The sequence below is a fragment of the Vulpes vulpes genome, chromosome 16 (assembly GCF_048418805.1).
Source record: "Vulpes vulpes isolate BD-2025 chromosome 16, VulVul3, whole genome shotgun sequence".
In the NCBI taxonomy this organism is placed as follows: Eukaryota; Metazoa; Chordata; class Mammalia; order Carnivora; family Canidae; genus Vulpes; species Vulpes vulpes.
In genome coordinates, this window is record NC_132795.1 from 34,692,866 (window position 1) to 34,704,689 (window position 11,824).

Sequence of the window (11,824 nt, forward strand, 5' to 3'; positions counted from 1 at the left end):
TATCCCAGAATTTATTTTTCACTGAATGAAAATACATCCTAGTTAGAAATTAAACTCTTTAATATAGAAATTCTGTAGTCTTTTTATTCTCACTAGCACAATCTAGAAACTTTGCAAAGATGCAACAAATGCTTAGTTTAGAGAACTGAAAATATAAGGGCAGTTCCCCTATAGACAACAAAAGCAAGATTGTTTTACAGTTAAGCTTTAGGACTAGATCTATCTTCTTGGAAACAGCTTCGATGTTTCCACTTGGCTTCTCCTCTCTACATTGTTTAATACTTCCACATACTGCTTCACATGCTGGTTAGTATGTTTTTGGCTATAAGAAATGGCAAACTCCCGTGACAAAGACCTTCAACAGGATGTATAGTTACTTCACATGACAGTAAGAGTTAGAATAGATCCTAGTGTTGGTTGATTTAGCGATTCAAGGACGGTATCAGAGACTCAAGTTTTATTTTTCTTCCTTTTTTCCCCTCTTGCCTTCCTTAATGGCATCTATCATTAAGTTGGTAGGAAGGTGGCGCTTTTCATGTATCAGAGATGATAAGGGTGAGAAATTATCTTTTCTTATATATCTCTTTTAAGAACAAGATACATTGTTCTCCCTTAGCAGCACTACAGTAAAATTGGAACAAGACAGAGATTAGCATGGCCCCTATGCAAAGATGACATGCAAATCCATGAATCATTCCATATTAAAAAAAAAAAAAAGAACAAGAAACACATTTCCACATCTTAGCAGGTTTTGTGGATCATTAAAAAAAAAAAAAAAAAATGGACCCGAAGCAATTTCTGGCAAAGGTGATGAGATTACCATAATTATCTTAAAAAATTATCTGCTGTGAAATAGAGTCAATCATATATCTAATCCACATGGTTTTCATCTACTTTTTATTCTATTTTTTCCCTCAGTTTTATTGAGACATAACTGTCAAATAACGTGGTATTAAGTTTAAGGTGTGTAACATGTTGATTTGATACACTTATGTATTGCAAAATGGTTACCACCACAGCAACTAGCTAACACCTCCATCCTGTCAAATAATTACCATTTCTTTTTTGTGGTGCAAATATTTAAGATCTACTCTATTCTTGTCTATCCAGTTGATAACAAACTATGGGATTTTAGCCCCTATATATTGAAGATCATTAATAAGTCACTATTTTATGTTACCACCAAGTTGTATCTAATAGGAAAGTCTTCTGATAGTGCTTTGATAAAAATCAAGGAAATAAAGGAAAACTTCACCTTTTCAATAAATAAGGGAGCTAAGTAAAAAAAGGGCACAGGAATTTCTTGTGGAAACAAATATTGATCTATTTGTATATAATCTATACATACCTTCAGAGTATATCTTTGTATTTTGTGTACTTTGTAAATTATTTGAGATTTACATTAATTGTAGCATTTGAAAACACACTCAAAAGCAACCATTTCATGTGTTGCAATAGGTCATGAGATTATCCCAAACTAGTGTTGGTTGTTCTCAAGCAAAAATTGTATTTTTGTCTGGAAACAAATTTTTGTTCATCTCAAGCTAAGAATAAACAGAAGCTTTTTAATATTTCATTTGCACTACACTCATATTGGGTAGTAATTCAATGTATAAGCGGTAAATACGTTGGACGAGACTCACCGTATTCTGTAGAATCAGACCACTAATCAATTCCTTCTTTAGAAAGATTAGAAAAGAAGCAGCGGAAAATTTCTGAGACATATTGTCCTTTTTGGAAAATGTCAGGCCCCGGTTTGTATTCAATAGGAGTAATTTCAGGAGATTTCTCTGATGCAGTCCTTCTAGAATTTTGTCAGGGTGACAATACCTTGTTTATCCCCTGATTAATGTATTACTTTAAAGAACAGCTGAAGAGATCTGATGTGTCAGTCCATTTAAATGCTGCCATTTTGCTTTTGTTGGAGGAGCACAGCAATCATCCTCACACCACAAGGAATAAGACCCTGCCAGTTGCTGCTGTAAATGTCTGATCAATCTTCATGCCTTAGACAGACAAAGGGGGATGAGGAAGAAGGGAGGAGGAGGACTTCCTTTATGTCCATATTTCCCAGAACTCTCCTGGCTGCGCAACTCCTGGTTTACGTGATGTGGTAAGTAAGCTAGAGAATGGCTCACATCATTTGCTGCTTAACTTCTTTGAAAGCTGAAAAGCAGACGCACGAATTGTCAGCAAGTCACACATACGGCTTTAACTTTTCTGTGGAATAATCAATTGTCTAAGTGTGTAACAAAAAAATATAGAGAGAATTTCTTATGTTGGCATTATTTTACTTGATATGTGTGGTTTCCTTTAGCCTACGCTTGAAGAATGTTCTTTGGACTCTCTTACCTTGGCCAGTGTCACCGCCATCTATCTGTTTGGCTGTTGATGTTGAGGAACATGGAGTCTTTATTGACCCTTTCTAATACTCACTATATTTCTCAAGTCTTTGCCAAATCCTTGTACTCCACCCTATTGCCCTAGCCTCAGCTCTGTTTTGGTTTTTATCAGCTTTGGTGTAAGTAATCTCAGTAACCTTTTTATAAGACGTTCTCCACTCCAGATTGCCCTCAGTAACCTGTCCTTTACACTGTGGCAAAGTGAACGTGTTCGAAGACAAACTTCATTATTTCATTTGCTTCTTTGTTTGACATCTCCCAATCCCCACTCTCACCTCCCAGAATTTCTTATGGGGATAAGTACAAATAACATCCATGCCGTGTCCCTCCAAATATGGCTTTACGCTGTTGTTCTGACTCCATGATCCATACAGTTGCCTACATGGGCTGCTCCCCCATTCTGCTCCCCCTTTCTAAGCCTAGAAAATACATTGGAAGAGAGACTTAACATGCAAGGCTCCTCCTACATGTTACTTTCCCTTCTCTACATTTAGACATAGTGAACCCTCTCATTCCCTCTTCCCATGCCATTTTATAGACATGTTTTATTCCAGCATCTCATAGCCAGCTACTGGTAATCACTCCAACAAATAAATCTGGTAGCATCAAAATGAAAACAACAAAAGCTGCTTAAATTTTTTTTGATTCCTCCGAAAGACATATATATGGTTCTAGGCCTTCTGTAAATTCTTCAGTTATTATTATTATTTTTATTATTATTATTATTATTTATGAGCACCATTCTCTTGAGTAGTATCACTGGTTGAGAACTACCGAAAGATCCATATTTATAACTGAAGTCCTTAGCACCGTTCCCTGAAGGGTAACACTCAAGAGACTTGTTAAATGGCCAACTCAGAGTATCCTTTCTAATTTAGTTGTTTTTGTTTTATTAAAAGATTTTATTTATGTATTTATTCATGAGACACACACACACACACACACACACACACACACATACACACACAGAGGCAGAGACACAGGCAGAGGGAGAAGCAGGCTCCAACGCAGGACTCGATCCCGGGTCTCCAGGATCACACCCTGGGCCAAAGGCAGGCACTAAACCGCTGAGCCACCCAAGGATCCCTAATTTAGTTGTTTCTTATAGATTTAGCTTATTTATCATTATCATAGCTCCTCACTTTCTGAGCATGCTCTTTTGAACACTCTTATAGAAATCCCTGATCATTTGAGGATTTCATAATCCAGAAACATCACCTTCTATTCCTCTTCAACACTGCCATCTGCTACCTGCTGGTACTTACCCATGAAGCAGAATTTTAGCACCAGACATTTTTTCCTTTTACCCAAATCTTGTTTCTATCCTATATTAATTCAATGATTATGTAGCTAGCTTCCTGCTGAGGCTTGGAGTCCCTACCTTTCTATTTTCTTGAGTTATTTATCATCTCCTTATCATTAACCTCTTCATGCATTAATTTCTTCAGAATATAAAAATACTTTGTTCTCACATTCAAAAATACTCATAGTCTTCAGCCTTGCACTAGCAGCAAGCCCTCTATCCTTCACAGTTAAGTCTTTTGGATCCATTGTATACACTTTTTACATATTCTTCTTCCTCTGTTGTATCTCAAATGACTCCATCTAGCCTCTATCTTTATGACCTCAATTAAGTCATTTCAACAATGATCTCTCTTTTGCTAAATTTAGTAGAAAATTTTGTATTGCTTTGTTTCTTACTCTGCCATATGACGATATCACTAATTTCACTTTTTTTGGAGGCTTGTTTTGACTGTATTATTCTTTCTCTCTATTCCAGTATCGACTTAGGCTTCTCTTCCTTTACCCATTCCTTAAATAATGGTGTCTTCCAGCATTCTGTCCTTGTCTCTTCTATTACTGTCATTCTCACACCATATGAACTTAGCCAGTGCACAGTCATATTTGGGGTTTGTAATCTGGGAGCCCTTGATGGTCCATGCATTTTAGGGGACTTCATGCATTGCCTTTTGGAAGGGTTTGTGAATCCTTAGAACTTTCATTCAAAATAAATTCTGGGGGCATCTGGGTGGCTCCATGTGTTAAGCATCTGCTTTCAGTTTGGGTCATGATTCCAGAGTCCTGGGATCGAGCCCTGCATCAGACTTCCTGCTCAGGGGTCTGCTTCTCCCTCTCCTTCTTCCCTCGCTCATGCTCACTCTCTGTCTCTCTCTTTCTCTCACTCTCAAATAAATAAAATCTTTTTTAAAAACCCATAAAAATCAAAATAAATTGTGGTATATACATATAATAAAATATTATTCACAGAAAGAGGAATGAAGCCCTGAAACATGCTATAACTTGGATGAACCTTGAAAACATTATGCTAAATGAAAGAAGCTAGAGTCAAAAATTTATATATTGTATGAGTCCATTTATATGAACTGTCCCAAATAAGTAACTCTACAGAGATGGAAAGCAGAAGAATGGCTGTCAGAGCTGAGGAAAGGGGAAATTGATAATGATTACTTAATGGGAAAAGTGTGTTTTCAGGTGATGAAAAGGTTTTAAATCGAAGAGTGGTGATGGCACAACATAGTGAATGTACTAGATACCACCAAACTGTAAAATGGTTAATTATATGTTGTGTGAATTCTACCTTAAATATAAAAAAATGAACTTATTACCTAACCTCCACCAAAAGAAAGATCCAAATATTTTGTTGTATCAGATTCTTTTCCAGTTTTACTGAGATACAGCTGACATATTACCTTATATTAATTTAAGGTATATAAAGTGAATTGATATGTGTATATACCCCCAAAAGGATTGCCACAGTAAGTTTAGGTAACATATATCACCTCACATAGTTATATTTCCTTTCCCTTGGCATGAAAACTTCCAAGATGTACTGTCTTGGCAACTTTAAAATACACAATACAGTATTGTTAACTATAGTCCCCATACTGTGTATTACGTCCCTGGAACTTATTTATCTTCAAACTGGTAGTTAGTACCTTTTGATCCCAATTACCTACATGACCTACCACCTAACCCTCACTTCCAGCACCCGGCAATCTGTTGTCTGTTATCCATAAAATTTTTTTTTTTTTTTTTTTTGGATTCCACATGTAAGTGTGGTAATGTGTTTTCTTCCTCTGTCAGACTTATTTCACTTAGCGTAACACCCTCAAGGTCCATCTATGTTGTTGCAAATGGCAGGATTTCCTTCATTTTTATAGCTGAATAATATTCTATTGTGTACATATACCACATTTTCTTTGTACATTCATTCTTCAATGGACATTTATATTGTTTCCATGCCTTAGCTGTTGTAAATAATGCTGCAGTGATTATGGGGTGCAGGTATCTTTTTGAGAAAGTGATTTGATTTTCTTCAGATATATACTCAGAAATGAAATTTTTAGATCATATGGTGGTTTTATTTTAATTAACCTTCCATATTCTTTTTCATAGTGGCTAGACCACTTTACATTCTCACCACCAGTGCACAAGCATTCCTTTTCTTCACATCCTTGCCAACACTTCTTATCTCTTTTCTTTTTTGATAATTGTCATCATCTCATTATGTTTTTTATTTGTGTTTCCTGATCATTAGTGATATTGAACACCTTATTGCATACTTGTGGGCCATTTGTATGGCCCTATGTCTTCTTTGGAAAATGGACTTTCATTTTTTTCTGCCCATTTCTTAATCAGATTGATTTTTTGCTGTAAGTTATATGAGTTCTTTATATACTTTGGATATTAACCTCTTATCAGATATATGACTCACAGATTCTTTCCCTCATTAGGTAGGTTGTCTTTTCATTTTGTTAATGGTTTCCTTTGCCACGCAGAAGCTTTTCAGTTTGATGTAGTTCCAACATTTATTTTTGCTTTTGGTATTAAAGCCAAAGTATCATTGCCAAGGCCTAAATCAATTTGCTTCTTCTCAATGTTTCTTTTAGGGAGTTTGTGGTTTCAGGTCTTATATTCAAGTCTTTAATCCATTCTGGGATGATTTTTTTCGTGTTTGATGTGATATAGGAGACCAGTTTTTTCTTTCTTTCTTTTTTCTTTTTGCATGTGGCCATTCATTTTTCCCAACACCATTTATTAGACTAACCTTTCCTTGTATATTCTTGGTTCCTGTATCATAAATTAATTGACCCTATATGTATGGGTTTATTTATAGATTCTCTATTCTGTTCCATTCATGTAGGTGTCTATCTTTAGGCCAATGTCATACTGTTGATTACTATAACTTGGTAATACAGTTTGAAATAAGAAAGTTTGACATCTTTAGCTTAATTCTGTCTTAAGATTGTTTGGCTATTCAAAATCTGTTATGGTTCTGTGCAAATTTTAAGATTGTTTTCTCTGTGAAAAATGCCATTGGAATTTAGGAAATGGATGGAATCTGGAGATTCCTTTGGTTAGTATTAACATTTTAGCAATATTCATTTTTCCAATCCATGAGCTTGGCATATTTTTCCATTTATTTATGCCTTCTTCAATTTCTTTCATTAATGTCTTACTATCTTTAGTGCACAGATCTTTCAACTCCTTGATTTAAATTTATTCCTCAATATTCTATTCTGTTTGACGAAATCATAAGTGGGATTGTTTTCTTAATTTCTTTTTCAGATAGTTTGGTATTAATAGATATAAATGCAATTGATTTTTATATAGTGATTTTGTATCCTGCAATTTACTGAATTTCTTTATTAGTTCTAACAGTTTTTTATGGACTCTTAAGGGTTTTCTATATATCTGTATAATATCATGTCATCTGCAAATAGAGTTTTACCTTTTTTTGTTCTAATTTAGAAGCCTTTCTTTCTTCTTCTTGACTAACTCCTCTGGCTAGGACTTCTAGTACTATGTTAAAAGCGGCAAGAGTGAATAGCTTTGTCTTCTTTCTGATCTTTAAAGAAAACTTTCACCTTTTTCATCATTGGGTATGATGTTGGCTGTGGTCTTATCATATATGGCCTATGTTCTATTGATGATCTTTCTATTCCATCTATAGCCAGCTTGTTAATAGTTTTTTCTTGAATGGATGTTGAATTTTGCCAAATAATTTTTCTACATCTGTTGAGATGAACATAGAATTTTTATCCTTTGTTTTGTTTGTGTGGTGTAACACATTGATTGATTTGTGGATGTTGAACCAACCTTGCCTCCCTGGAACATGTTCCACTTGATCATAGTATATAGTCCTTTTAATGTATTGTTGAATTCAGTTTGCTAAATTTTGTTGAGGATTTCTGCATCTATGTTTATCAGGATTATTGGCCTATATTTTTTCTTTTCTCATGGCATCCTTGTCTCATTTTGATATCAGGGTAATGTTGGCTTTATTAATGAGTTTTCAAGTGTTCCCTTCCTCTCTATGTTTTGGAAGAGTTTGAGAAATACTAGTATTAATTCTCATTGAATGTTTGATAGAATGCACCGATGAAGCTGTTTTGGGGGGAGATTTCGGAGTCCTGGTTCAGTTTCCTTACTAGTACTTGGTCTATTCAGATTTTTTTTATCTCTTATGATTCAATCTTGGTGGATTGTATGCTTCTAAGAATTTACTTTATGTCGTCCAATTTGTTGTATAATATTTCGTAGTAGTTTCTCATGATCTTTTATATTTCTGTGGTATTAGTTGTAATGTTTCCTCTTTTATTTCTAATTTTACTTATTTGGATTCTCTTTTTTCTTGATAAGTCTGATTAAAGATTTATCTGTTTTGTTTATCTTTGCATTGTTTATCTTTTCATTTGTCTCAAGACATCTAATTTTTCTTTTGATTTCTTCTTCAACTCATGATAGCTCAGTAACATGTTTAATCTCCTCATATTTGTGAATTTTCCAGTCTTCTATTTATAATTTATAGTTTCTAGTTTAATGACATTGTTGTTGGTAAAGAGCCTTGATAAGGTTCTAATCAAGTTTATTAAAACTTGTTTTGTGACCTAGCATATCATCTGTTCTAGAGAATGTTCCATGTGCACTTGAGAAGAATGTGTTTTCTGCTGATTTTGCATGGTAAGTTCTATAATATCTATTAGGCCCATCTAGTCTAATGTGTAGTTTTAGTCTAGTGTTTCCTTATTAATTATCTGCCTTGATGATCTATCCATTATTGAAAGTGGATATGGAAGTTCACTATTATTTTATTTCTGTCTATGTTTCCCTTCAGGTTTATTATTTGTTTTACATGTTTAGGTTCTCCAATGTTGGATATATATGTATCAGATTTTTAAGAAGTCCATGGCTTCCCATAATGATACATGTTAATTAAATGATTGCTTTCAAACCTTTATATTTTAAGCCCAATATCCTTCCTAAATTCCTTGTCTATATGCCCAGCTGACTCTACATCTCAATCTGGATATTTCATAGACACCTACATTTCAATATATTCAAAATAGTATTTATCAGCTCCCAACTTATGACTGCTATTTTGTTTCTCATTTTTCTGTGTATTTCAAAAACTCAGGACTCATCCTTGCTTCTTCCCTTTTACCCACATCCAGTCAGGCTTGAGATTTGTTTATCTTCTATTTGTTTAAAGTATCACTGTTATCTCCTTGAACTATTTCAATATTATTTTAACTCAACACTGTCTATTAGTTTCTGCAATGGTAGAAATAGTCTATCTATATCTTTGCTGTGGTTGTGCTCTTGAAATGTGGCTAATATATCTGAAGAACTAAGTTTCAATTTTATTTAATTTTAATATTTTTAAGTAGGCTCCACACACACTATTATGCCCAGTGCAGGGCTTGAACTCATGACCCTGAGATCAAGACCTGAGCTGAGATCAAGAGTTGGATACCTAACTGACTGAGCCACCCTGACACCCCTAATTTTAACTATTTTAAATTTAAAATTAAAAAGCCCCATGTGGCTAGTAGCTGTCATATTGAAACACGTAGTCCTGACCCCTTACCACTTAAACTGTGGTCCATGGACCTGCAATATCAGCATCACCTGAGAAGTTACTAGAAATGCAAAATCTATTTCTTCATTGAATATGACTGGTCTGAGTATATGATTTTCCTTTATAAAACCATTCCATAGATTTCCATAGCATTCTCCAAAACATCTCTACTTTTCAACCTAGAATTCTAGACTATACCTTGCTTGACTCTTTTCCAACCTCATGTTTTCTCATGTCACCTCTATTTCTATTGTATATTTTATACAAGTGATTTAACTTCTCTTAATTCAATTTCTTCACAAGCAAAATGAAAATAACAGTACTACCTACTTCATAGAATTGTAAGAATTTAATAAATATTTATAACATGTAACATATAGCAGTCCTACAGGCAAAGCAATCAATAACTGTTACCTAGTGTTATTATCTAAGCATTTACTTTCTCCACACAAAGATTTTTTTTTGTTTGTTTTGTTTTTGTTTTTGCAAAACAGTCTATGAATAAGCTGCATTAGAATCATCTGGTATGAGTTTGTTTAAAAAAGAGAGAAAGAGAGAGAGAGAGAGAGAGAGAGAGAGAGAGAGAGAGAAAGATTCCTGGTTGGCCCCATAAGAGACCTATGAAATTGTAGTTTCTGAGATTAGGTTTTAAATATCTTAATTTTTAGTAACTACCCTAGATCATCAGCTTTAGCAAAAGGTGTACATATCTCTAGGGGCACATAAAGATTTTGAAAAGAAGTGTGGAGGCTCAAATAATTCTCAGAGAATCAATTTTAAAATTCTCTATTTTTCACATGTGCTATTCCTAAAGTTAATCTGCTTGAAAATATATTTGGATTATTCTGGTTTTCTTTTCTCATATCCCTTCTTATACCAGGTCATCTAGTTTACAAAACAAGGCCTTACCCACTATGAATCTAACAATGGTACAGTGACTCCAATATGTAAACCCTCCAGGGTGCCAAATACAGAGATAATTTAAAATATTGATGTTGATGTTGAGAAGTCAAATGCCACTAATGACTAGAAAATAAATCTTTCTGCAAGCACCCTGGCTTCTAATTATTTTCTTTCAACAAAATTAAAACAAAACCAATTGAGTTGTCAGCTTCTAGATCATTAAACATAATTTTTGATAATAGATTACTGAAGTTTTTGGCAAATAACTCAAAAGAAGTTTAAAGAATCATGTTATGTTGCTATTATGAAACTCTTTCCAATCCCATCCACATATTTATGTGAACAATGTTCCTCAGTGATTATTTTCTTTTTTAAATTAGGAATAGATTGGTGTTAAAAGCTTTCTCGTTCTGGTCAAAATAATATTTACTCTTGGATACATTATCTAATTTGGAATAAAGTAACTCTCATCTCATTAAAACATACATTTCTAATGAATTTAAAAAATAATTAATCAAAGTATAGTTGCCATACCATCTTAATTTAGTTTCAAATATATAAAATAGTGATTTGACATCTATGTACATTATGAAATACTCAACACATGTGTAATTACCATACAAAGTTACTACAATATTACTAACTATATTCTTTATGCTATATTTTTCATCTCTGTGACATTTATGTCATAACTGGAACACTTATGACATAACTGTCATACATAACTTGTACTTCTAAATGCCCTTCTCCTATTTCACCCATCTTCCTGCAACAGGCAACCAACCAATTTGTGTCTCTATTTGTGAATATTTCTGTTTTTTTTTTTTTCCAGTTTGTTTATAATCAAAAATACCCAAAAGTCCAGGACCAAATAATTTCACTGGTGAATTTGACCAAACATTTAAAGAAAAGTTAATACCTATTCTCCTCAAACTATTCCAAAAAATATGAGAGGAATTAAATCTTCCACATTCATTCTATGAGGCCTGCATCTAGTACCAAAACCAGATGAGGATGTTACCAAAAAAGATAAATACAGGCCAGTATCTCTGGTGAACATTGATGCAAAAATCCTCAACAAAATACCACCAAACTGAATCCAACCATATTTTTAAAATATCATTCACCATGATCAAGTGCGATTTATTCCCAGGGTGCAAGGACGGTTCAATATTTGTAAATCAATCAATGTGATACATTAACAAGAGGAAGGATAAAAGCCATATGATCATTTGAATAGATGCAAAAAAGTATTTGACAACGTACAACATCCATTCATAATAAAAACCCTCAACGAAGTAGGGTTTAAAGAAATCTACCTCAACATAATAAAGGCCATATATTAAAAACTCACAGCTACCATCATACTCAGTGGTGAAAACCTGAAAGCTCAGATGTCCACTCTCACCACTTTTATTCAACATTGTACCAGAAGTCCTAGCCACAGCAATCAGACAAGAAAAATGAATAAAATGCATACAAACTGGTAAGGACAAGTAAAACTTTCACTATTTGTAGATAACATGATACTATATATAGAAAATGCTAAAGACTCCACCAAAAATAAACTACTAAAACTGGTAATTAATTCACGAATGTAATAGGATACAAAACCAATGTACAGAAATTGAATTTC

The 11,824-nt window shown here is 33.8% G+C and overlaps 1 non-coding gene across 1 annotated transcript; it reads left to right on the top strand.

The window, feature by feature from the left end:
* The first annotated feature begins 603 nt into the window (after positions 1-603).
* Positions 604-706, top strand: LOC112922420 (U6 spliceosomal RNA). Its single transcript, XR_003235432.1, has one exon. It is a non-coding gene; the product is annotated as a U6 spliceosomal RNA (small nuclear RNA).
* The last annotated feature ends 11,118 nt before the right edge of the window (positions 707-11,824 follow it).